Source organism: Podarcis raffonei, chromosome 9 (genome assembly GCF_027172205.1).
Source record: "Podarcis raffonei isolate rPodRaf1 chromosome 9, rPodRaf1.pri, whole genome shotgun sequence".
NCBI lineage: Eukaryota > Metazoa > Chordata > Lepidosauria > Squamata > Lacertidae > Podarcis > Podarcis raffonei.
In genome coordinates this window covers 29725887-29751893 of record NC_070610.1, presented here as the reverse complement: position 1 = coordinate 29751893, position 26007 = coordinate 29725887, and the positions used below count along the sequence as shown (strand labels likewise).

The 26007-nt window shown below is 41.5% G+C and overlaps 1 protein-coding gene across 45 annotated transcripts in view; it reads right to left on the bottom strand.

Moving 5' to 3' along the window:
- The window catches only part of SORBS2 (sorbin and SH3 domain containing 2), a 184386-nt gene that overhangs the window by 94797 nt on the left and 63582 nt on the right, over positions 1-26007 (bottom strand). For 3 of the 45 annotated variants that reach the window (XM_053402421.1, XM_053402427.1, XM_053402433.1), the window contains exon 4: positions 12905-13027. The exons of the other annotated variants lie outside the window; for them this stretch is intronic. The gene's annotated coding sequence lies outside the window, so the exon portion shown is untranslated. The remainder of the gene's footprint in view (positions 1-12904; positions 13028-26007) is intronic. 45 annotated transcript variants of the gene reach the window in all.

Sequence of the window (26007 nt, the reverse complement as noted above, 5' to 3'; positions counted from 1 at the left end):
TAGCAAGGTTTCCACCAAATCCACTGGTTTGAATCAGGGAGGTCTCCTTTTTGAAAAACGATACGATTGCAGTCACACAAACACACACAGAGCAAGAGAGCGCAAAGGGCCTAAGAGTTGTTCAGGGCCCTGCTGTTTTTCAAGGGGGAAAAATCTATCTAGGAAAGAGCTGCTAAACATAGCAAAGCAATAAGGTAGCACTTGTATTTGCCATGAGGTAAAAGCTATTTTAAAAGAGATTTTAATATATTTCTTAAAAACCAAAACCAGAAAAAACCTACAAAGAATTTCATTTCAAGAGCTGAGCATTATTTATATATATTTTAATGGCAAGAGTGCCTAACCTATGGCCAACCAGAAGTTGTTGGACTACAACTCCCATCAGCCCTAGTCAGCAAGGGGTTATGGGAGTTGGAGTCCAGCAACATTTGGAGGCCCATAGGTTAGCCAAGCTTGCTTTATAGAAATGAGCAACAGAACACAGATGGATGAAGAGCATCCTTGTCAAAGGCCAGTTCCCTATGAATGGACCACTGCAGGTGTGAGAGAACCTTGAGGAACTGGCACCCTTTCTTCTGCTTTTGGATTCTGAAATGAGCAAGCAGCTACCTTGAAAGAGATGCTGACTATTTATGGCTCCTAATAGACTCAAGGCCACAGAGAATCAATGGAGGCTGTTAAATGCTTAGCACTTCTGAATCTCAGGCCAATTATTTAGGTGCCAATCTTGCGCAGCAGAGTTGGTTTTTTTTTAACGCTGGAGTGGCTTGCCAAGGTCACACAGGAGGGCCATGGCAAAACAGAAATAGAAACCCCGATGAAGGAGTCCCATATCATCGCCATAGCTGTAAGACCATCTTTCATCCAAAGTTGTCTACTTATTGCAGACAATAAGTGTTTAAATTAGTGTTGGGTAGATCTGGAACTCTGGCTTTGCTTCCAGCCCTGTTACAAAAAGATAGAGAGAGAAAGCCGCAATTCTGAAAGTTCAGTTTTCACCTGAAAGTCATGGCAAATTTTATTCTATGGGGCTATATTGCAGCGGTGCTCACATTTGAATACAGGTGCTTGGAACAACTGGAGTATCCTCTCTCTTCCGGAAATAATACAAATCACATTTTTTTCTGCTGGTATGCTGGGACTGGTAGGCATCTTTGCTGCTGCTGCCCAAATCTCTTTACTCATTTGAAAGGGGAGTTTCAGTTAGGAAAAAAACACTGTTATGGACCCTTGCTGCACAGGCTCTGGGGACTAAGCAGTTGGGGAAGTATCCCAGCCCCCAGCAGTCTTCCCAATTGGGTCCACCCAAAAATTCAAGCCAATGATACAATCCCACAAATGCCTAGCTGCATTATATGTGCTGTTCTATTCCATGGAATTTGAACATTGTTACAACCTGCTTACAAATACATGTGTTCTTCCTAAATTGCTGCTTCAAAAAACATTTCTGCGGCAACTTATTGTTGGATTATACCAAATCATAAATAATAAATTCCACATAAATATGAAATCATCTCTCTTGATAAAATGTTAAGCAGCATTTTCAGAATGAATACTAATAGCTTGTTTGTTAGGAAGCAAAATATTCAGCATATCCATGTACTTCATAGCCTCTTTTTGAAATTGCTGAGCATTGAAGGGGCTTAGTTTCTAAACCATAAAGACAAACCATTCCCCCTCCATTTGATAGCAACATACTTGGGCCATGGAGGATTCTGTCTTAGGTGCATGCACTGTAATTCTGCCCCACCCAGAACAGAAGCAAGTATGGAGACTGTCTTCTTATGATGGAATAACCACAGTGTAGTTTGTCTAAGGGGTAGATGTGAGCTCCATAATTAGAGAGACGGCTCATACAGCCTACACTGAACTAGAAAACAAAATGTCCATAAAACCGGGGGGGGGGTGGGGTGGCTGGGCTGCAAGGGATTGGGCAGCACTGCAGGTATTTGAAACTCTTTGGCAGGTGGGCAGGACACAATGATATCAGGTGAGCCATTTTCCTTTGAGCCCATGCTTTGCAGGCTCTGAAAATCAGCTTTGCAGGAACCAGTGATCAGCAAATTATATTTGCCCAGTGAGACAATGTTGTGCTTTCGAGTGCTGGGGAAATGGGTTATCTGCAAGACAAATCTAGCAATCAGGAAAAACACCTGGACCTTGTACATGTAACAATTGCACAACTGCCATACTAAAAATTCTATGGGAAGGCTCTAGGCAAGAGGTATGTGGAATTATTTATATGCAGTTAGAACAACCCTGAAGCTTTTCCATTTGATCCAGTTTCCTACCACAAAAGAATGAAAACATACATTTTCTATGCTTATATACTAAAAGAAGCAAAACTATCTCTTCTAAAAAGAAACCAGACCCTAGATTGTTGGCATTCCTGAATGAACACCTGGAAATTTAAATTTTGATTTACCCCTTTAAAAAATGTTTTAAAGCATTTACATGAACCACATGTGCAATTTTATGGTATTGTCCCCCTAAAAACCATTCTGGAGGATAGTGTGTTGGATGGTTAGCATGTATCATAACGGACATATACTTACACAGCTAAGCTGATAGGCATGACATCAAAGGTATTAAGTGAGCCAGCTTGCTTTTACTCATTTCTGTAGTAACTGAACAAAATTTGCAACCATGTCACTTTGACACTGGCAGCCTATTGTGGTGGCAAGACCAAGCTACCAATTTATAATTACCTCTGGCCTTCAAAAAACATTCCCTCTTTTATACAAAGATCAGCCTCAAGCAACTAATCAAGCAGGTGACATGTTCTCCCTATTCCTTTTGAAACAGAAGGCAATTCAGAACCATTTTCAATATAGTCATTAAAATAAAAACTGAAACCAACTGATTGGTAAATGTCCTAAGTCTTTCTTCTGACTGTTCAGTCATTATTGTCCAGCCCTACAAATCTCTGCCTTTCCCCCACTTGTTTTGTCCTTGCTACCCACTCATGATGAGTTTATTTCAGCTTCCTTAAATGTCTCTTCAGTACCTTTCTGGATCAGCATACAGTTCACAAAAACCAGCTCATTCTCCTTTGTAGTAAACCTCCAAGAGGTTTTCATGTTTTTCCCCCTACAATGAAGTATAGGGAATCAGTGGCCTTTGAAGTTGGTCTCTCTTTTCTCCTTTGTTGCAGCTCAAAGAAGGATACCTGAAGCCTCTGCTTCTGTTTTAGATTAATTGCAGTTCAGCATGTTGTCTGAACCCTAAACTGTTGTAAATTTTAACTACGGTTAACAAAAACAAGCCAGTTTCATAAACTATGGCTTGTGAAGTTTGGATGACACCGCTAGCCAGGAGTAATAGAAAACTGGAAGAAAAAGCCTGAAGGGGTGGGCAGCATGTGAGGTTAAGTTCAGCCCCATCACAATAAGCCATGGTCTACCATGACATTTGTACGCACCCAATAAACTGAAAATAGAACGCCTTCCTCACAAAGAAACTGCATTCACACACTGAAAACTCCAGTTTAGTTCTTCAGAGAATATAAAGGTTCACCACTTTTGGAATATATAAATTATAGTAAATCATAGAAAACAATTACATATACCAAAATAGATTGTTTTAAAGGTTCTCAGTTACTTAAAGGCAAGATGCAATGCCCAATCAATATTCCAATTAGCTTTGAGAAAACTAAATCGGATTAAATTCAAGTATGCTAGAATAGCCAACTTTTGAAGGGGCCTTTAAGCATTTCTCTGTTAAATATTGCATATAGTGAGATTAATATTATATGAACTACAGTGGGCTACATCAATTTGCAAATGAAGACATCTTGACACCTTTAGAACATGAATTCTAGCAACAAAAATGTACATCCTGCTTTCTTTACTCTTTTATGCCCTCTAAGCGATTACTTGCCCAAGAGTTTGTTAATTCTTCTCCAAGGCCATGCTGGTACTTCGGGGGAAGCTAGCAAATCAGTGCTCTACTTTTTCATTTTAAAAACCAGTGTTCTGTTACATGATTTTGAACACATGAAACGTAGGGCCTCATTGAATAAAGCTGTTTCTAAGTCCCACCTGTACAGTGGTACCTCGGGTTGCATATGCTTCAGGTTACAGACTCCGCTAACCCAGAAATAGTGCTTCAGGTTAAGAACTTTGCTTCAGGATGAGAGCAGAAATCGGGCTCTAGCGGTGCGGTGGCAGCAGGAGGCCCCATTAGCTAAAGTGGTGCTTCAGGTTAAGAACAGTTTCAGGTTAAGTGCGGACCTCCGGAACAAATTAAGTACTTAACCTGAGGTACCACTGTATTTGTCTCTAAAGGTATTTTCATGGGGTAGGGTTGGCTCAATATAAGAGTACTTAATCATTACATCCCAGAATAGGCATTTGGACATGTTTGCTCCACTGAATCTTGTCACACGCTTGCTGTGGGCTTGCCAAAAGTGGCTACAGAACAGCCTTCTGCTGGGCTTACAGACAATTTCCATGGTATCTGAAGGCTGTAAATACTTCTGCCCTGACCATTTTTTCTTCCCTCATATGTGCCGACCCTCCAAGTGTCTCTATTTTCCAAGGACGTCCCTGATTTAGAGAAGCCATCCTGGTTTCTGATTTGATCCTGGAATGTCCCACTTTTCCTTAAAGGTAAAGGTAAAGGTACCCCTGCCCGTACGGGACAGTCTTGACAGACTCTAGGGTTGTGCGCCCATCTCACTCAGGAGGCCGGGGGCCAGCGCTGTCCGGAGACACTTCCGGGTCACGTGGCCAGCGTGACAAGCTGCATCTGGCGAGCCAGCGCAGCACACGGAACGCCGTTTACCTTCCCGCTAGAAAGCGGTCCCTATTTATCTACTTGCACCCGGGGGTGCTTTCGAACTGCTAGGTTGGCAGGCGCTGGGACCGAGCAACGGGAGCGCACCCCGCCACGGGGATTCGAACCGCTGACCTTTCGATCGGCAAGCCCTAGGCGCTGAGGCTTTTACCCACAGCGCCACCCGCGTCCCTCCACTTTTCCTTAGGATGTCCCTATTTTCATTAGAGAAAGGTTGGAGGGTATGGAGTTATCCTATCCCTGAGCCATCAGAAGCCAATCCTGTGTAGGGATTTTTTTAAATGTTTAATGTTTTATTGTGTTTTTATATATGTTGGAAGCTGCCCAGAGTGGCTGGGGCAAGCCAGTCAGATGGGTGGGGTATAAATAGTAAAATTATTGTTATGCAATGGAACATCCCTATTTTCATCGGATAAATGTTGGAGAGTATGTATGTGTATCTTGCCACTCACATATACAGTGGTACCTCGGGTTACATACGCTTCAGGTTACAGACTCTGCTAACCCAGAAATAGTACCTCGGGTTAAGAACTTTGCTTCAGGATGAGAACACAAATCGTGCTCCGGCGGTGCAGCGGCAGCAGGAGGCCCCATTAGCTAAAGTGGTGCTTCAGATTAAGAACAGTTTCAGGTTAAGAACAGACCTCCAGAATGAATTAAGTTCTTAACCCGGGGTACCACTGTACACTCTCTGTACACTGCTATAGCTCAGCTATTTGGCCAACCAAGAAAGCCCACATTGTGCTACATGGCTATTCTTGAATCTCTCCTCTTTCCCTTTTCTTCTGTCACCACAGCACAGTGGGGTTTGTTTGTTTAGTGGTGCTGTTGTTAACCTCAGCATTGCACTGCCTGAGGCAATGGACCTCTAGACAACATTGAGAGTGAAGCCAATGAGTGACCCATTTCATTGAAAGGATTGCAGTGAATGTCACTGCCCATTCCCCCACCCGATCCCCACCCTGAAGGTGATGGGCAGGAAACCAAAAGTCTTCTGAGGTCAAAGAAAACTTGGTCTAGCCCTGCTACCAAAGTCTTATAGCACAGGAGGATGGAAAAACTCATTGGGCAGCCTCTCTCACCCCTGCCCACCACATGCAGTAGAGCTACAGAGATAAAATGAGAGGGATATCAAGCGGTGACAGCTTAAGAAACATAACAGTGATTGAATGGGTTGGATAATGGTTCCCATCAGCACCTCAGTGACAAGGAAGGAATACACATTTCAGCACGTCAAATCAGATGCAATGAATGAAAGAAAAACAACGGTGAAAGGTTATGGTAAGGTGTGACAAAGGAAAATTAAGTAGGACTAAGTTTCAAAAACCATGTAAGTTGTTTTTGACCATTATTTTCACAAATTATTTGGTGTGGAAGAAAACCATGAATGTTCATAAAAAGATTGACCACCTAATTTGGGCGGTGTAGAAACTAATGATGGATTAGTTTTTTTGTTTCTCTGCCATCCCTATTCTTGAGTGCTGCTTTTTGATGACATTATTGAACAAAAGCAGTGTAGAATTTGCGGGGAAAGGAACACAGAGCCTTTGTCTTCCTTACTTCAGCAGAGAGACATTCAACCAAACAGACAGAGGAAAAACTCTCTCAGAACAGCACAACCAGTAAACATCACAGCAGTCTGCCTGGCTGGTAAGCGCTGCCAGCACCATAGGTGCAACTTCCTGGGGCCCTGGGTGCCCGAGCACCCACAAAATTCCCCATGAAGGGGTCAGGCACCCACAAATTTCAGTGCCAGGGCAATGCACACTGCATAGCACCCACAGTCCTGGGCACCCATGGTTGTGGGGCCAAGTTGGCAGCCCCAGCCAGCACCAGCAGCACTACCACACCCTCTTGGTTAGCTGCCTTTAACATGGACAGAATTAACTCTTAAGTGACAAACTGAATGATCACTGCTGTTGCACTTCCAACAGGTGTGTGGCCCCAAAAGTATGGATGTAGATCTGCAGTGGGCTCATCTCTCCATCTATGCTCATCTAGCTGCACTCTTTCAAAAGCAGTACATATATTGGCATTGAATGATTAGCCAAAATAGAAATGCTCTTCCATTTCAAGGACCATGCTATTTGTGATCTTTAGCATAATTAGAGTGAGGGTTTCTTCTGTTTGAGGCAATATTGTCAAGAAAAGGTATTTTGCTAAATGATCTTCTCATGCTTCTTAATAGCTTAATCTGTGTCTTAAGTACATGGATTTGAAAAATAAATTGATTCTCTGCAGAGTGTGACAGCCCAATCTCCAAACAGAATCCTGTAAACCAGTGGAGCCTAACTGTGAATTAATGCACTGGAAAACTGCTGAGAGACAAAAAAGAATACTAAAAGCAGAGAACCGAGGCACCTAATAGATCCTGCAAGTGGCAACATTGCTTCAGAATTTATCACAAGGCAGAAAAATGTGACATCATAGCTAACACCTCATTAAAAGCAGCGGTCAATAAAAGTGGGGCAGATATTCATAAAGCATGGTGGACACTCATAATCTAAGGACACTTCCAGATGAAGGCCTTGGTGAGCGTTGAGCATGTCGATACCTGAAAGACCTACAGTGGTGATTGTGCCGATCCCCACGCTGATTACTGCACTTTGGAAAATCACAGAACACGAGCGTAGTATCACACCAACAAGTGTAGTAAGAACCTAAGAACGGCCTTCTGGACCAGGCCAGTGACCCATCTAGTGCAGTATCCTTTTCTCACAGTGGCCAACCAGATGCAAATGGGAAGCCTGCGAGCAAGACCTCAGCACAACAACACTCTCCCCACCTGAGGCTTCCAGCAACTGGTATTTAGAAGCATTATCACCTCCTACTGGGGAGGTAGAACACAGCCATCAGGGTTATCCTCTATGAATTTGTCTATTCATCTTTTTAAAGCTATCCAAGTTGGTAGCCATCACTGCCTCTTCTGGAAGCAAATTCCAGAGTTTAACTATGCGCTGTGTGAACAAGCATTTTCTTTGGTCAGCCTTGAATCTGCCAGCATTCAGCATCACTGGACGTCTACAAGTTCTAAGTTTATAAGAGAGGAAGAAAAACATTTCTCTAACCAGTTTCTCCACAAAATGCATAACTTTATACACTTCTCTCACGTTGCCTCTTATGCACATTTTCCAAACTCCCACATAATAATAGTAATATAATTTATATGCTACCCATCTCACTGGGCTGCCCCAGCCACTCTGGGTGGCTTCCAGCAAATTAAAACATCAAACACAGTAAAACAACCTATACAGGGCTTTCTTCAGATGTCTTCTAAAAGTCAGGTAGTTGTTTATTTTCTTGACAGAAGGGTGTTCCAGAGGGAGGGCACCACTACCAAGAAGACCCTGGTTCCCTGTAACCTCACTTCTTGTGATGGGGGAACTGCCAGAAGGCCCTCAGAGCTAGATCTCAGTGTCCAGGCTGAATGATGGGGGTGGAGACTCTCTTTCAGGTATACAGGGCAAAAACCATTTAGGAAGGCCCATTTGTATATACTCCCTGTTCCACTTTCTATGCTGGTGCTACTGTGGCAGAAGAAGCTCAAAGCACCATTAGCATTAGAGGAAAAAACACAGAGAGGGAGAATCTTCTGAGGGAAAATAAGGGGAAAGGACAAGAAGGAGCTGTCCAAGAGATGAAACCAGCAATCCAATCAGCAAGAAGAACTGAACCACAACCTCCAGAGATTTTGATAACTGCTTATTCAATGGCATGTTATTTAAAAGAACAGAGAGCAATCTGAACTGAAAATGCCCGCAAGAAGTTGGGGTCCCTATAGAAATACAGTGTTCAGCAGTATAGATGAAATATGTGGCTGAATCAGAACAGGGAAAGAATGCAGTCAGACACGCAAGAGGAAATGCTTGTCTATTCTTAATGCTCTCTACTTCCTCAATAAGGGGAAGTCTGTGGGCAGTGCTATGACATTCAGCCACCATAGGATAAAAGAACACATGCAATGGAGACTTACAGTGTCTTTTATTATATTTGTTATGTTTTATTCACAAATATATATAGGAGGACCATAGCTGAGGTATACCAAGGCACACAGCACAACCACAAGTCCTACACTAGATCCCCAAACTGTATCTAAAAGAGCCTTCAGCTTGGACCAATGTACAGCTCTCTCTTTTCTCTGTTTGATCATCTCCAAAACTGCATGCTTCCTTCATCAGCTGGGAAAAGGCTGTTTTCTTACATACACCCTTAAAAAGCACTGGTCTCAGACTCCATCCTGCAGATAAATAGTCCATTCAGGAAAGCATCCTCACTAATTCAGAAAACTGTTGTATTTAATCCCCGTCTCTTAGGCTGTGTACACACAGCGTTTTATTCTAGAAACAATGGAGACTGAGTGTTTGTTTTTTCTACACAGTCCACATATAATCTAGTTCTGCTTCATATTTTATTGCACCCCAAAAGCACTTCTTGGGAAAGTGGTTCATTCCCAAAACAAAAGCTTGTTGCAGATTGATTCTTTTTTTAACCCTGCATCTAATGACATGGTAACAAACAGAGTTGACACCTGGGCTACACCTGTATGGAAGAGGGGCTGGCTTGGGCAGGAGGCAGCTACACAGTCAAGCCTGGTGTGATAAGATGGGTTGGAAGGCAAGTTGCTGATGGGGCCAGCCAGCAGCTGGAAACACAGAGAGGGGCAAGCCAAAAAGAAGGAGCGCATGTATGGCTGGGAGCAGATAGAGCCCTGGCAATGGGCAGTCACAGTAATGGTCTGTCTGTGGGTCTCCACACCTGCCCAACCAAGTTGTGGGTAAGCATTTACCAAGATTGCAATCACCACTTCCTTCTTCATTCACCTGGGGAATATGTGGGGAATGTGGTGGGTTTTCGAATGTGCAGCAAGTAACCACAGCCACCACTGAGGGTGGCAGGATCTGGAATCAGCATGTTGAGGATCAGTGTGAATGATTCTGGACTGAGGGGGAAAAAACACCCTACATTTTTGTGCTACACATACAAAGATCACCAGTGTTGAAGCTATGATTCTTCAACATCAACTTCATTGGACTGGTCATGTTGTGCGGATGCCTGATGATCATCTTCCAAAGCAACTACTCTATTCCAAACTTAAAAATGGAAAGCGTAATGCTGGTGGTCAACAAAAGAGGTTTAAAGACTGTCTCAAGGCAAATCTTTAAAAATGTAGTATAAACACTGACAACTGGGAAACACTGGCCTGCGAGCGCTCCAGTTGGAGAACAGCCTTTACCAAAAGTGTCATGGGCTTTGAAGATGCTCGAACTCACACACGGGAGAAACATGCTAAGAGGAAGGCACACTTGGCAAATCCACACCATGGTCAACTCCTGCCCAGAAACCAATGTCCCCACTGTGGAAGGACATGTGGATCCAGAATTGACCTCCACAGCCACAGACTCATTGCTAAAACCGTGTTTATGGAAGACAATCTTACTCGGCTACAAGTGATTGCCAAAGAAGAAGAAAGACATTACTTTGTATGCAGTCATAGGCAAAACCATACTGAGCATCTGACAGTCAAACTAAATGTGAAATACATAGCATTTCTTCTTCTTCTAAACTAATTATGGGGAAATCAGAGACCAGTTAGCACTATGAAGTCACCAATGGGGACTTCCCCTGCTAAAGGTTCTCTCTCTCTCTCTCTCTCTCTCTCTCTCTGTGTGTGCGCGCGCATGCAGAATTATCCTGAAAAATACAACTTATGTGTTTATTACAGCAAACCATAAAATAGTCATTAACACTGGAGTATCAGTAATCAACCATGTCAATACGATATCTTTTTCAAGTTCATGCGCAGGTAGTTTTTAATTTCTTGAGGAATGCGTTTGGTGTTGAAGTTTTTTCTATTTTAATAATAGCATATGCTCATATTTGTGAGTACAATATAGAACTAATGTATATGTATTGGGGTTTTGTGTTTGTGTTGTGTTTATTGATCTCTGTCAGAAACCAGGTCACAAAATAACATCACATTACAAAACCAGGTCACAATATAATGTCACATTACAAAAGACGTATCTACCTACTTGCACTTCTTGCCCTGTAAAGTGTTACATCATGCACCGACAGAGCCATGGATCTAATACCCTTAAAATGTCAGTGACACCTGCACAACCTCAATCTATCCTGAAATTACAAAACCTATTGATGCATTCTGGATTTTCCCAGATGCGCGATATAGCCTTTGTTTAGATTACGTGAAAACAATCCTGTGAAAAAGGCACTGCTAGGGCAAAATATGTGAGAGTTGTTTACAAGAATTGGGAAATAAGGGTGCAATGCCCTGTGAGAGCAACTAAGCTGACAGAGCTTTGGGTTTTGCTCAATGGATACAACCCAGAATACAGTTAATATGCTTAAAACCCCACTGAAATCAGTAGAACTTAAGAATGCTTTCTTACCTCTGTACATGGCTAAATGCCATGAAAGACACAGCCTTCCTTTGATATTCTTCAAGGATCTGTAGGTCATCAGGACATTTTTTGCAAGTGATCAAATATCCCTTCCTGTGATATAAGCATTTCCCCCTCTAAACAGTAGAGAGCTTTTTTCCTTATAGCTCAGAAAGGTGGGTATAAAGGGAAGGGGGCCTGGTTCTCCGCAGGTAGTAATTCAAAAAACTTAAGTGACTATGTAAATAGAAATGACTACTATCTGATAATAAATCATATGCAGGCACCCACAGCATAACATGGTTATGGTTAATATGCTTGGGTAAATCACGAACTGTAATGGCCTGTCAGCATTAAAATGAAGGGGGTGAGGAGATTATACTATTACATTACAGGGTGGCAGACGGGAGGCGACAGAACAGCTGTGATTGTGTAGAAGTTATATCTTTGCACCCAGAGAAGGCTGAGGCAGGACATTTGTATTACAGTCTGAAGGCTGGTGGAATACGAGAACTTTGCTTGATTAATCAAGTTAAGCACTGAGATATGGAGGACTTGCTATTCATTGGCTCACAAGCAATTCTTTGATCTCGTCAGCCCAATAAATGTACCATTTTGATTTGTGCAGCAGGGGCAGTTAATGAAAGACTGGCATGCTTCTTCATTCCTTTTCTGGGGAGCAGATTTAATGATTTATGGGGTGATCAGAATGCTCTGTTTATGAAGTGTATGTCTGGCGCTCTCAAACATATCAACCAACAACAACTGTCAAAGACCAGTATTTCCTTAAGAATGTCAGAGTGATATATGTTACTTTCTGGCGCACTGGTGAAAATGGCAGCATTTTCCAAGAACTGCTTAATATTATGATGCTGTAGCTTAGAGGGTGGTGGAAGTCTGTTGTATAAATTTGGAATTATCATTTGGATAAGCCACTGAAGCTGCAATCCTATGCACACTTACTTTGGAGTAAACTTCATTGGAATCAGTGGGGCTTGCTTATGCATAGGATTTGGATTCAGCTGTATACCCACTGCTATGGCCTTTTCCCAGTTATGCCACAACAAATTATTCTGGTAAAAAGCAAGCCAGTGATACATAGTGAATTTTGAACTGCATATCTTTAATGTGCTCTAATTGTGAGAAACTAAAGACTTCAGTCCACACAGCTTTAAAATACAACCATACAGCAAAGACTGCATTCATAAAGATGCAATAATTCCTGCTTTTTGCGGGGAGGGGGACTGCACTCTCCATTTCAGGACAAGTGATGTTTTATTATATTCCAGGCAGTCAATGCAGCAATACATATAGCCACCTGAAAAAACAGACTGACCATTATATTTTGATAATTCCATCACCAGCCTTCAGCACTGCAAAAATCCTATGGTGGTGTTCCGACCAGAATCCTTGCCTGCCCTATTTTGCAGTACTGTATTCAAAAATAAACATGAATCTCCTTTAATCACATCTAAATGAAGATTGAGGAATATGAACTATAGTTCTAAATAATTGTGGATTTACATCTGCATATATCTGACTATGCTACTAAAGTAATCAACATCACAGATCTTCATATGAAACAGAGAAAGAAAATTATAAACCTGAACAGACCCTTTAAAAAAAGGCAGGTATGGGGAAAAGAGTAGTAAAACGAAGGAAGCACAAAACATAAACAAATCACGGCTGCAAAGCTATACAGTACTCACCCATAACAATCTAGGTGCACAGGTTATCATAGAAAAGCCACCGTGTCCATATAAATCATCACTGCCAAACTCTCGCAAAGACGGCACCACATCATTTTCCGTCTATGTTCCAGAATCAAAGTACTGAAAAAGTCCACGGAAGCGTTTGCTTTCACTTTGACGAATGTAGCAGTAGAGGCAACACAAACTGAACTATATTGATCCACAGCAGCAGTCAGTTGCCTCTTGGCTCAGTATGTTTAGTAACTATTTGGTTTCACACTGTTTTGTTTGGATGACTCACACACAAGATGCATCTCCCTTTAATATTTCAACTTGTGCTGCTTTCAGATGTCTGGCTGCTAGCCTCTTTGCAAGGGGCGATTTTACGTTTTGTGTCTCAAGTGTGACTACAGGAAACCACCCTGGGTGTAGCAAGAAGCTTTCCATTGTTTCCAGCTTCCACAGGATGCAGGATTTTTGAACAGGTTAAGTGCCACCATCCTTCATATCATTCCCAGAGATATATATGCAGAGATATGTGGCTATGAAATAAGGTGAAAATGGTTTGCTGCATGCTAAGAATGAATGTCGGAAAACGTTTTCCAAAAGTAACAATGGAATGTTGCAAAAATTATGGACTTGTCTTTGGGAGGTTGGAAATGTTGTTGCCCTGAGAGTTTTGGCTAACAACCCTTGCTGCACCTTTGAACTCTAATTGACTATTAAACTGTAATCCATAATTACTTTTGTGTGCTGGGTACTTGCAGGAAAGAAACTAAAAGTACCCACTCCACCCTTGTCACATTTTGAAAAAAATAAGGCTATCAGCTCTTTGACTGGCCCTGCTGCCTTGCACCCATTCCAAACCTGACAGTCCTGTGCTCCTACTATGAATACAGGTACAGAAATAAAACATACAGTTCATTAAAGCAATTAAAATCAGATAGATATAAACACACATTTCGTCCTCCTCTCTCTCTCTCTCCCTCTGTCCCTCAAGCCTACAGGAATTTTATCCTGATCTGCACTGAAGTCAGTTTTTGTTTTTTTCTGCAACCCCCTCAACTAATGTAGGAGGGAAGCATTTGTGAAGCAGTGAATTCAGAATCTTCAGGTGATCTCCCCAAGAGAATTCTTAGAAAGAGAATCAACTGTTTTCTGTACTCACTGTACAGGTTACAGTACAGAAGAACATGGTCAAGAGATTTTATTGCTCCAGTTCTACACACAAACAACCATTCATTAGCCAAAGTTCCATTGAATCATCCACTCAACGGTGCAGATTGAAAAAGCAAGAATAAATGCTCTATGCTTCATGTGCTCATACTACGGAACTCACTACCACTCATATAGCCTAAAAAGGGAATTAGGCAAATTTGGAGAGGGCAGGGCTATTGATACCTACTATTCATTGCTTACTAGTGCCAGAGGCAGTGTGAATCTGTATACCAGCTGCTGAGCATAGGAGCCAATTCCTAGGAGTCAAAAATATTTGAGGGAACCGTCCCCCAAAGTTCATGGGCATTGCCATTCAAATGGTGTGCGTGCAGAACTTATGTCCAGAACTTACTGCTTTTCTGCCTCACTGAAACTTAATCAAGAAATCCTTCCTTCTTTATCTTTCTTGCCTCCTACAGGTAACATCCATTACATTATTTTGTGGGGCAGCAACTAAATATTATTGCAATCACACAATCATATTCACCAAATTTCCTCGTAGCGCAAACATACAGCCATGAAATGTATCATGTGAATTGCTATGGTTCCCAATTTATTACTGAGACTACTCAGGCTTAAAGGCAGGGGATAGTTTTTTCAGTTTATTAGCATAATGTCTAAATAGTCTAAATTGTGTATGCTGGCTATTTTGCAGAAGAGCAAATGGCACGGGGCCACAGTATGTAGTCTAAACTCTCTTAGATTCTGCATTCCTCGGAACAAGGAACCATCTTATTTCTGTGTTTTTGCATAGCAGCTCTGACTGCATTTTCCTTGTTTAATGAATAAATAATAGCGCGTGTTATTAAACCAGAGGATAGCCAGCTTTTGCAAGAATATTTATTTTGGAAAGAGTGGTTAGGGTACAGGAAAGCTGCTAAACTCACTCTTGATTTTAAAGTACCGTAATTCCTTCAGAATTCATCATATCCATACATTTAAATAACTTCCTTTAAAAAATACCTTAGCAGATCATGTTAAGCTTCAGCTCAAGATGAACGTTCTGATTATTCTAGGGTGTAGTTTTGGCCATCTTCCAATTTCCTAACAGGAGTTTATTAAAGTAGCTTGGTAAGCCTTCATTTTGGTCATAACTGAAAAGTAGCCTCTGTTCTGTGGGAAAACATCTATTTGGGTCAAGCACCAATAGCTAGCAAAATCAGCTTACTCCTCAACAGACAAAGGATTTGGTTCCAGCTGACCTTGAACAATAAAGATTTTGTCACTCACCCTGCTGAAATAATGCATTCCTAGAGATCTGCAGCAAACATTTGCTTAGCAAGTTCAATCAATATATGAAATTCATCTGCAATCTCCATTGCCTGTTTGGCCTCTATGGCTAAAAGCCCCCAAGGGCTCCCCTTGCCTGCCTACACACTGACAAGCACACACTCCCCATCCTGTCTTTATGGGATTTTGATACTCTCTTCCTAGCCACTCTCTCTTGCTTCCTCAATCTCTTTCCTTATCCATTTCCTACTTTTCAGCCCAATGTCAATTCTGTCCTGCTTCCTTTGGCTACCTGAATTATTGGATCTGTTCTCACTTGGCCTTCCAGCATGCCACCTATTTTTCTACGCCAAACAATGTTGCCCGCAGCAAACAATCAGGCCTTCTACCTTTTCTCAGGCCTTCTACCCAGCACTGGAAACTCATTCCCCCTGTTTCACTAGCCCTTCATTTACTCTATGTTCTAACTATTTACACTGTGCAATGATCCCAATGCTTGGTGGAAGCCTTGAATGAGGCTAAGTTTCAGGACACTTCCTTGGTGGTGGTAAGGGGAGAATGGTTGGGGCTTCATTCAAGGTCCTTCAAACAGTTCAGTCATCATCACTAATCAAAATATGAGTCCTCCAGTGCTTTTGCCTCCCTGACATCACACAATCCAAAGATTACAAATCAACAGGAGAGTCCTTTAACATGTTATATTGTGGAGCCTACCATGCTTCAAGCCTGGGCATCCTACATAAGACTTCAGGTGGCTCTCACTCCCTGCCAATACAACTTCTCTTGTAGCTGTTCAAGGTGCTGTAAGCTGGTCTCTGCCTGCTTCCCTGTGAACTTTAAGCTTCAAGGTTTCCAGTAATCCTGTCTCAAGGGTGGAATTTTAATCCAGGAAGAAGGTAGGTCTCCACAGATCATATGAGACACTAAGCACATTATGTCAAATTGTGACCATCATTCAGCTTTAAGCACCCAGGACAACCAAACATATGCCAAAAAAGCAGGGGCTTTCTGGAGCCATAATATGGTTAACAGTGTGCGTAAATCTTTTGATGAAAAGAAAAATTAACATATAAATTTAAAGTTAATTTTCCAAATATCTGTTTTCTGCGAACCAAACACAAGTTAAATACTTATTTCCAGCCTTCAGCCACTATATTTTTTTTCTGTCAGGGATCTTAAGAGAGTTTTTCCCAGCTAATATTGTGACCCAACAAACTGCTGGTCTTGCCTGACACTGTAGCCCCATGCAGACCATGTGGCAAAACCTAACTAGCTGTTTACATAAAATGGATAGTCAGTCTGTGGATGGGGAGCTGAGTGTTAGGTTTGAGGACAACTTAATTGGCAAGTTAACTGAACGACATTTGTTAAACTGATACATTGGTACCTGAATGTTAAGAGCTTCCAAATGACCCTTTGTTGCTGATGCAGGTTTGATGATGATACAGATAGATGTTTATGAGTTGAATCAAGACTTCTAAAAAAACCCTAAGGTACCCTAAGGTGCACGAAAATAGGGAACAATCAGGGATACATTTGACATGAAACCTCATTTGACAGCTGTGGCAATAGAAATCCAAAATGGCACACAAACTTTGCAAATTTAGCTGTTTTGGAATGCTAATGGAACTATGTAGTCAGCCTTGCAAAACTCTTGCTCAAATCTGCTAGCTCAGAAAATCACCAATTTGCCAGTTTTATGTCATTAAGACGGATGGTGACAGAAGTCTACTACTGTACTGAACTACTAGAGAATGTAGATGGCACAAAGGAAACTGGTGACAGTCTTGCCAGAATCCTACCTTGATGACCCTCATGGTCCCTTCCAGCTCTACAATTCTATGATTCTCAAAACAGCACATTTGGTACAATGGCCGCCCCCCTAGAGCTTTTGCGATCAACACAATATCACCAAGGCAACTATCTGTAAACAAACAATAAATGTCCATCTGTAAACAAACAATAAATGTCCATAAAAAACCATTGCAAACACAATCCTGTGTCAATTGCAGTAGTCATTGTATCACCATCCTGTTCATTGTCTTGTTGTTCCCCTACAACTTCTAGCACCATTTATGACTGGTCCACTAAGCCAAATCCTTTATCGTAGTCTAGGGTTACCATACGTCTGGACATATTTGGAATATCGCATTCATCAGCAGTGTCTGGTGTGGTCTTGCTCTGAAAAAAGCTCATCAACTTTGGGCAAAATAAGTGGAACAACTTTTCTGTTTGGATTTTCACTGTTTGAAATATGGCAACCCTAATGTAGTCTACAATAGAGCTTGAGAAACCTCCTGTTTTTTTGGTGCTGGCCAGACACACTGAAACCAGGGGTATTCCAGGTCTGAAATAGGCTGCAATATAAGGGATGGAGGGCTGAGTTCAGTTTTGCAGGTCACAAGTTGTGAAGAACTGTGATAGAACTATCATTATTAGGGGTGCCGCAAGGATTCAATAAAGCAAATTTGAGGCAAAAGGGCTTTATAAGTCTTCAAGATGAGAACAACCACATCTCCCTATACCAAGGACCCAGTTGTTCAACCTGGGCTAGTGGAAGGTGGCAGCATGCAATCAGGGGCCACAACAGTGCTTGTGCTCATCCCACCAGGGAATCCACATTGGGAAACTAACACTACTGGCATCATTTCTACAAGGTAGAAGAGCTTCCTCTTTGATGTAAATAGTTCCCCCAATAGCGATTATGGAAGTGGCAATCTCAGTCCCATACCTGGCACAAAACCAAACTCTACTGAAGCTTCCATACCACTTGCCACTACTGCCTTCCCTTACTCCAAAAGAAAGGGACTGGAGCAGGAAACAGTGAAGGGGGAGCTAAATGAGCGAGTGCTCAAATGAAGCACTCACAAAATCTCTTTTTGGTGCAAGGCTCAAATTACATGCAGAATTCATGCTTTTATTCCACACTAGGCTATCTCACCAGAAAGGTTTTATAATTTTGTAAAATCTGCAGAATCTGTTTGCCCAGGGACTGTGGGTGCTTGCAGACAATCTGGCTATTTAGCATTCATTCTGATGTGTTTGCAGGGCAGTTACATGATGTTGTGTCAAAGCAAGTGTTACCCCATACTTTCCAGTCACTTTCCTTTTTAGCAAAAAGTCAGATCATTTGAGGAAGCAGGTTTGTTCCGCCAGATCTTCCAATAAACTATAATTGTGCTGCCTGAATTTGCCAGTATGCAAATCAATCCTGAAAACAGCAACAGTCCAGGAGCACCCTGGGTGAAGCGGGAAGGGAATTGAATAGATGTACCATGAGCAATGATAGCTCCCTATCACAGCACCTTCCAGTCTGTGAAAAATTTGTGCTGCAGATGATCTTTTTCTTTTTCTTTTTTACATCCCAAGGTAATTTTAATGTAAACAAGCAGATTTTGGCAGGAACTCCCAGTCTGCTGTGGGCAAAACGAACCAAGATCCCTAAACAGAAGCTTCTTTGAATCCAACCAGACCTCCTTAGGGCCTGTAATTATGGCTAAAAGGACTGCAAAAAAGAAGAAGAAGAAGCAGGTGATTGCCAGTGCACTGCTCTGAAGTCAGTGGTTTGAGGACCTCAGCCAAAGCTCATACCCATCTACTAGTAGAAGAGTTATGTATGTGGCCTTAAAGTCCTTAAAGGGCCATCATTCACCAGGAGTTGCTCCAGATTCAGTTTGAAGTGTGATCCTATCTGAGCAGCTGCTAAGCCTGGAATTCAGGCTGTTCACTTGATTGACTGCTGTTTAAATCACACAGTCACGTCTGCGGTGTCTTCACAAATTATCGGAGCATTGATGCTCTCAGGTGTTTATACTAGAATTACTGTATGAGAGCAGATAACCCAATGCAGATGTATATGCACAACCTACTGATGAAGATTATGAGGTAAAAGCATATCCAGCCAACGGAGGGGTAGATTTTATTACTGGATAATAGTGGTACTTCATAGCACTTTTTAAGAAACTTGCTTTTGACAAAGCATGTTAGATGTAAGCTTCCTTACTGATACCAACTGCTGCTGTGCCTTTAACACAGCTTGACAATAGCAAATAGTTCCTCATCCCATCACCCCTTGCTTCATGCAATGTTTTGCCTGACAAGGAGTTCTAGAGAATTTATAAGCTTATCATATTTTTTGTGACTTTTTGGTTGGTCCTAATAAAAGTTATTATCCAGTTTGGTTTGTTGCATTTGCCTAGATCTTTTTTTTTTAAGGGGGTTAAACGCTGTTGTAAGTTAGTTTGTTTTTGGCAATTGCAGCAAAGAAGTGTCCAGCTTAATCTTACCAGGCTGAATTAATGCAGTCACAATTTTGCAAAAATAATATAGTCCTTAGATGTGCAACGTTCCTAAAAGTAAATGTGCCAAACTTAACAAGGTGTTAATGAATCAGCATGAAAGTTAAACATAAATATATGAACTTGAGCTACAGTGGTACCTCGGGTTAAGTACTTAATTCGTTCCGGAGGTCCGTTCTTAACCTGAAACTGTTCTTTACCTGAAGCACCACTTTAGTTAATGGGGCCTCCTGCTGCCGCTGTAGCACGATTTCTGTTCTCATCCTGAAGCAAAGTTCTTAACCCGAGGTACTATTTCTGGGTTAGTAGAGTCTGTAACCTGAAACGTATGTAACCTGAAGCGTATGTAACCCGAGGTACCACTGTATAAGAAAAAGTTAGCATCCCTTAAATATGCTTAGTCTCAAATCTGCTATGCTTAAAGGAAAAAAGCAAAGTTGAAGGCATTTTTCCCAGCTGTTAGCTGGAGTCCAACAACATAGATGCAGTTGAGCCAAGAGAAAGAAGAATTCTGACCCTAATAGGATCACACTTTAGCCTTTGAAAAACCTCTACTGTACTGGAAGCCTGCTTCCCATTTTCATTAGAGAACAACAGCTCCTTTTACTAAAGTATCACTAACATTAAAAAAATCACAGCCAAAACCTTTTGAATGCTAAGCTCATGAAGAAAAAAAACCTGAACAGTGAACCGTCATGAAGTTGCCCCTTTCAGGTCATGTTGAAAAATCAAAAGAAAGATTGTACAATAGGTATTATTTTGATTCAGTCCTTTGGCTAGAGATAATTAACTTGACACTTTTCTGGTGTTATTCTGTTGTCATACTTTGAAAGCAGCTATTGGGTTGGGATTTGTTTTTGTCTTTTAGAGATTCTCCAAGGGTATGTGTGAGCATGCAGGCAAGGGAACACATTCTGATATTGATGTAACAAGCTAGAGCAATTGGATGCTCTTTTGGCACATATCATCACAACAATGGTATACAGAGCACTAATGAAAAAAAAAATCGATTGTATAACATTGATTTGATAGGCTTTTTTTGTTTCTTTTTTAAAGAAACACATTGGGCCATAGCCAAGGCCTCATGTGAATAATTATACCTTCCTTTATCCTGTGCTTTGTAAACATGCAGGAATAGATAAAAGCAGGAGCTCCAATTCTTTAACATTCTCCTAGATCTTCCAGTACTTGACAAAGGTAAATATACCTAGCTTTTATACTGAAGGCTGCTCTCCAAGTTACAATTAATTCTTAGCCAGAGGATTACTATTACAAGATATCAAAATGACTAAAATTGTAACCTGGGAAAGCTTCATATAAACACACTGAAGGTCACAGAGAAAGCAGGTCAGAACAACTGCAAGGAAGTAAAAGTTGAGTGGACAGAGAACAGCCCGGAGGGGTGTCCTTTATATTAAGATATTCTTTCTCCCATGCCTAAGGAAAAGCTTTCAACTTTAGTGCCTAATCGGAACCATATACAGAGAATCCGAAAGCGTACTTACACACACACACACACACACAGTGCAGGCTGGCCCATTATGGAGGATTGCCCCATCAACCACAACAATGTAAGAACAGCCTGCTGGTTAAGAACAAATGGCCCATCTAGTCCAGTTTTCTATTCTGGCAGTGGCCAACCACATGCCTGTGAGAAGCCCACAAGTAGGACCAGATCACACTCCCTTCCTGCGGTCTGCAGCAACTGGTAATCACCCCCAACCAGGGAGAAAGAGCATGGCCTCCATGGGTCCATCCATTTGCCCTTAGCCATCCCTTGCCTTGCCTGCCTTCTTACTTGCAACCAGTCCAGGGGGTGGCAGTGTTGCCTTTCAACTTCCTTCTCTTTAGTCTCTCGGTGTTGCTTTTGTAAAACTCAAGCTGATGTGCCTTTTGTTTTTGTTGAGGGGTATATCAGGGAGGGAGATACCAAACACCCCTTGGTCCATTGGTTTCATGATATAATGAGCAAAGGAATCAGACAAAGCAGTATTATTCATTGCGGGTTAATATGAAGGAAATGTCCCTTCATGGAGGGGAGAGCTGCCTGTTGAATCCTCAGTTAAGACAGGTCCATCTTCAACTTCAAAGATCCTGTATGTACTTGGAATGGTAAGGGGTGGGGGTGCTACCCCCTGAGGCTTTGACCTCTCTCTGTAATTTCTCAGAAATCTACCTCTCCTTCCCTTCTATTTGTGTTCTGTCTTCCTGCCTTTCTCCCAGGACCCCTTCTCCATCATCAATGTCTCCTAAGCTTTCTACCTGCTGCATCTCTCCTTGCTGGGGTTTATGTTCAGCTACATTTCCTGCCAACATGTGGGGCAACTGGAAAGGGAGACTGTGGCGTGTAGATCTCCAGCTTGTTGAGCTGATGTGGGAGACAGCCACACAGCACACACACTCTCTTCAGTTGGGTATAGCCTCTTGATGACATCTTGGTGTGTTCTCAGAAGGGTACAGTGCCTGGCACCGCTTATCACCCAAGCCTTCAGTTCCAGTGATGTTCCCACAAGTAAAGGTGATGATGATGCTGGCAGTGTTGGCAGGGCAAACCCCAGCAGTTTTCTGATATTTGTATCCTGCCCTGTCATGGAACCCAAGGAAATACACATGTGGTTCCCAGGTGGTCACTCATCCAGGTACTGACCAGACCCAGACCTCCTTAGCTTCAGCAGATGGTGACCTCCCGTGCCTTTAGGTCAGTGGCAGACTAGTATGTGTTGACATTTGACATGCTCAAATGTATACATGATATTGCTTGTCACACTATAGTTTTCATCCACTTTTGCTGCCCTGCCTTGATGCCCAAACACATGGACAACTTGAGAAGGTAAGTGGAGCCAAGTTGAATCTGGAAAGTGTTCAACATGCTTTTGTTTAGATAGCACTTTAGGCTCTGCCAATGAACACCCTAATCCAGCTTTGACCATGCATAGTTATGCATTAAGAGCGCCATTTGAAACAAAGGCACATCAGTGAGAATAATACAGTACTGACAGACATTGGATGTGCATTCTGATACATTTTCTCTTTCTCTCTCCTATTTCCCTGTGCAGTTTGACAACCGTTTGCACATCAGCCAGTGTTCCCCTCTCTGTGCATGTAGCAGAAAGCAAATCAGAGCGAATCAGATGTAAAAAAAAGGTGAGGGGTAATTGTTTGCACAAGCAGGGCAGCAATATCTATGACAGAAATTTAACTTAGTAATTTATTGTGGAATTATTAGCATGAACAGTCCTAGGAGTGAAATTTATACTGTGAGAAGCTGCCACTAGCAAAGTCTTTATAATATGGCAGTAAGCAAGTTATGAACAAGACCATTCTATGAGGTCTGATAGAATACTGTACTTGAAGGTTGTATAAAAGCAGGCAGTACTCAGCATTTAGCTGGTGGGGATGTAAGCAGTAGTAGCAGCTGGTATGACATCAGAACACTCAAGCAGCTAGTAGACACAGAGGGAAAATATATACCACTGAACCTATTAAATATCTATTATTAAGCATTCCAGTTAAGCTCTCCCCACGCCTGCAATATCTGTCAAAGTTCCATGCTTCCAGCCTATTCCCCTGTAATTTCATCTCTGAATACTGAACACCACAAGGCACTCATTTTCTTTGAAGCTATACTGCTTCAAGAGGCCTCTCATTACCAGGCATGTTTAAAACCTCTCTTCCTCTCTCAACCATTCCCATTCATCACACAGAGACCTGTAATCTATGGAATATTTCTGACTGTACTCTCCCTCATAGATATGCTTTATCCAAATCTTGTTTTCCATTATCTGATAATATCTCAAAACCAAGTCTTCTCTCCTTCATGCATGTGCACACACACATACTGAAATTGATTCATGGACTCATACAGACAGAAATGGACCTCAAAAATCATCAAGCTTAGTCCCCTGCTGATGCAGAAAACCTACTGCTACAGTATCCCTGATAGGTAACCATCCATCCGCTGCTTATAAACCCCTTGTGATGAAGAGTTAAACACTATCCAAAGAAGGCAGTCTGTTCCATTATGGCACAGGGTGTGCCACCAGAAAGTTCTACCCAACGTTTAGTCAAAATCACCCTCTTTGTAATTTGAACATTTTGGTTCAGATATCACCCTCAGCAGCATCAGAAAACAACTTTGTACCATCATCTATGTAATAGCACTTCACATATTTGAGAATTGCTAGCACATTGCCTCTTAACAATCTCTTCTCCAGGATAAATACACACTTGATTCTTCCAACTTTCCTTCATAAGATTAGGTATCCAGGCCCTTCATCACCATTCCTTTGGACATGTCCCAGTTTGTCAATATCCTTTTTAAACTCTGGCACCCAGAACTGAACCCAGTTCTGCAGGTGAGGTCTGACCAAAGCAGAACAGAGTGGAATCATTTATTCTTGTGAAATCAACATTTTATTTATTTACTTCCTCACTTTTTGGTCCCAGAGGCAGCTCACATATAAATTCACACAGAAAATACTGAACTGCTACCAGAGTCCAGATATCCTCTACTTAAAATTGTGCTTCTGGTTGCACTTCAAGCACTGGATGCACAATAGCCTACATCTGGGAGATTCGGTGATTCATTGAACTAAACTGTCCATTGCTATAATAATTGCTATGTGGTCCTTGGTTGTGGAGGCATTTTCTGAGATATTGCCAAGGCTAATTCAAAACTAGGTTTTAATCTAGGCTTTGAGAAGTATGAAAAGCAGAGATACTACCACTCTCTCTCATACATTACTATGGCATTTTGGGGACCTGAACTTAGAGTTGTTTGGTAGTGTTGTTAAATTTCCCTTCCTGACTGTGCATATTTCTCCTGTGCAAAGGCAGGGTTGGAGTTCTCATACCACCAACTTATACTTTGCTTCATGCCTCATAGCAAGGCTTACTCCCCACTTCCAAACAAGTTTCCCCCTAAATCATTATGGCAATGAGATATTTAAATCGTGGCACTGCATCGGGGCCAGCACAGAACACACAGTGATTAAATGTATGTGTTTTTCCATCCAAGAATCTGGAATGGGCCTGCGTGTTCAGGGAAGAAAGCTTGAGGTATGATCAGCCAAAGCCAAAACACTTTCAAGCACCATCGGTCTCAAAGGGACAGATTAAGCATATATTTATAACTCTCCAATTAAAGCTGTTAGGTCTGAAAAGTATTTTACTTTCTTTGAACTGCACTTTCCCCTTTTTAAAAACTCTCTCCAAAAGCAATTTTAGGAAAGGCTTTGAGAAAAGGCTTTACTATGCATTTCAAAACCCGAAAACAATCCAAAATAATTGCACAGCCTTTTCAACCTGTTATCCCTTTTCCTGGTTTTGCAATAATCACTACTGCTATCTCATTGTCACATGCCTATTTAGATGGTCCGGCCCCATTTATAAACTTTTCTAAACAGCTTCTTTACAAAAGTTTTTATGTACACTATTTATTTATTTATTTATTTATTTATTTATGAATGAATGAATGAATGAATGAAAAAAAAACCAATAAGGTTCTCAAACTGCTTTACCAGATCTATGAAAATTAATGTCTCAGGACTACCATCCAAAATGACTAAAACAATGTTGCTGTAAGATTAAACCCCTCTATTAACTAAATAATAATAATAATAAAATCCCTTCATTGATGAGATATCCAACCATATTTTTACAGAGAGAAAACTTAAGGTCCCATTCAGACAACTTGTTTCTTCAATACCCATCCAGATTTGCTTGCACAAAGCTTACGCAGAGGCTAGACTATATGCCGTCTTTAATGAGCATTCATTCTGATTTGTTCATGGGGAGGTTATATGACAATGAACATTTGTCCTAAATTCATCCTAATTCCCTTGTGTTGTGCTTACATGTCTTCCCACTTATTTCTCTGTCACTTCCTAACCACAAAATTCTGAGCGGTTTTTTTAAAAGTGTATTTTTTTGGGGGGGGGGGGGGCGCAAAGCAACAGAACACTTTATAAACCTAAAGTTCTGGTATGCACTCGAATTCCTCCCACAAAATACTGACAGCCTTGGAGGCAACCTTTGTTTCTTAAAGCACATTTATTGAGTCACTTATAACTCATATAGCAGGGATAAGACACCTGAAGATTTCCCAGTGCTATAGCTCTCATTATTCTATGAACTGCCTTGATATTTTATGATGAAGGGTGGTGTATAAATTTAATAAAGAAATTAAATCAACCCTGACTGTTGGCCATGCTGCCTGGAACTAAGGAAGGTGGAGTCCAACAACACTGGAAGGTTCTCCATCCCTGACCGATAACTTTTATACATTATAAGGAAAAGACAAGTTAAACAGTGCAAGAATTCTACATTTAAGTATGTTCTAAACATGTTTTAAGAGAGACCAGCCAAGGTTTTGTT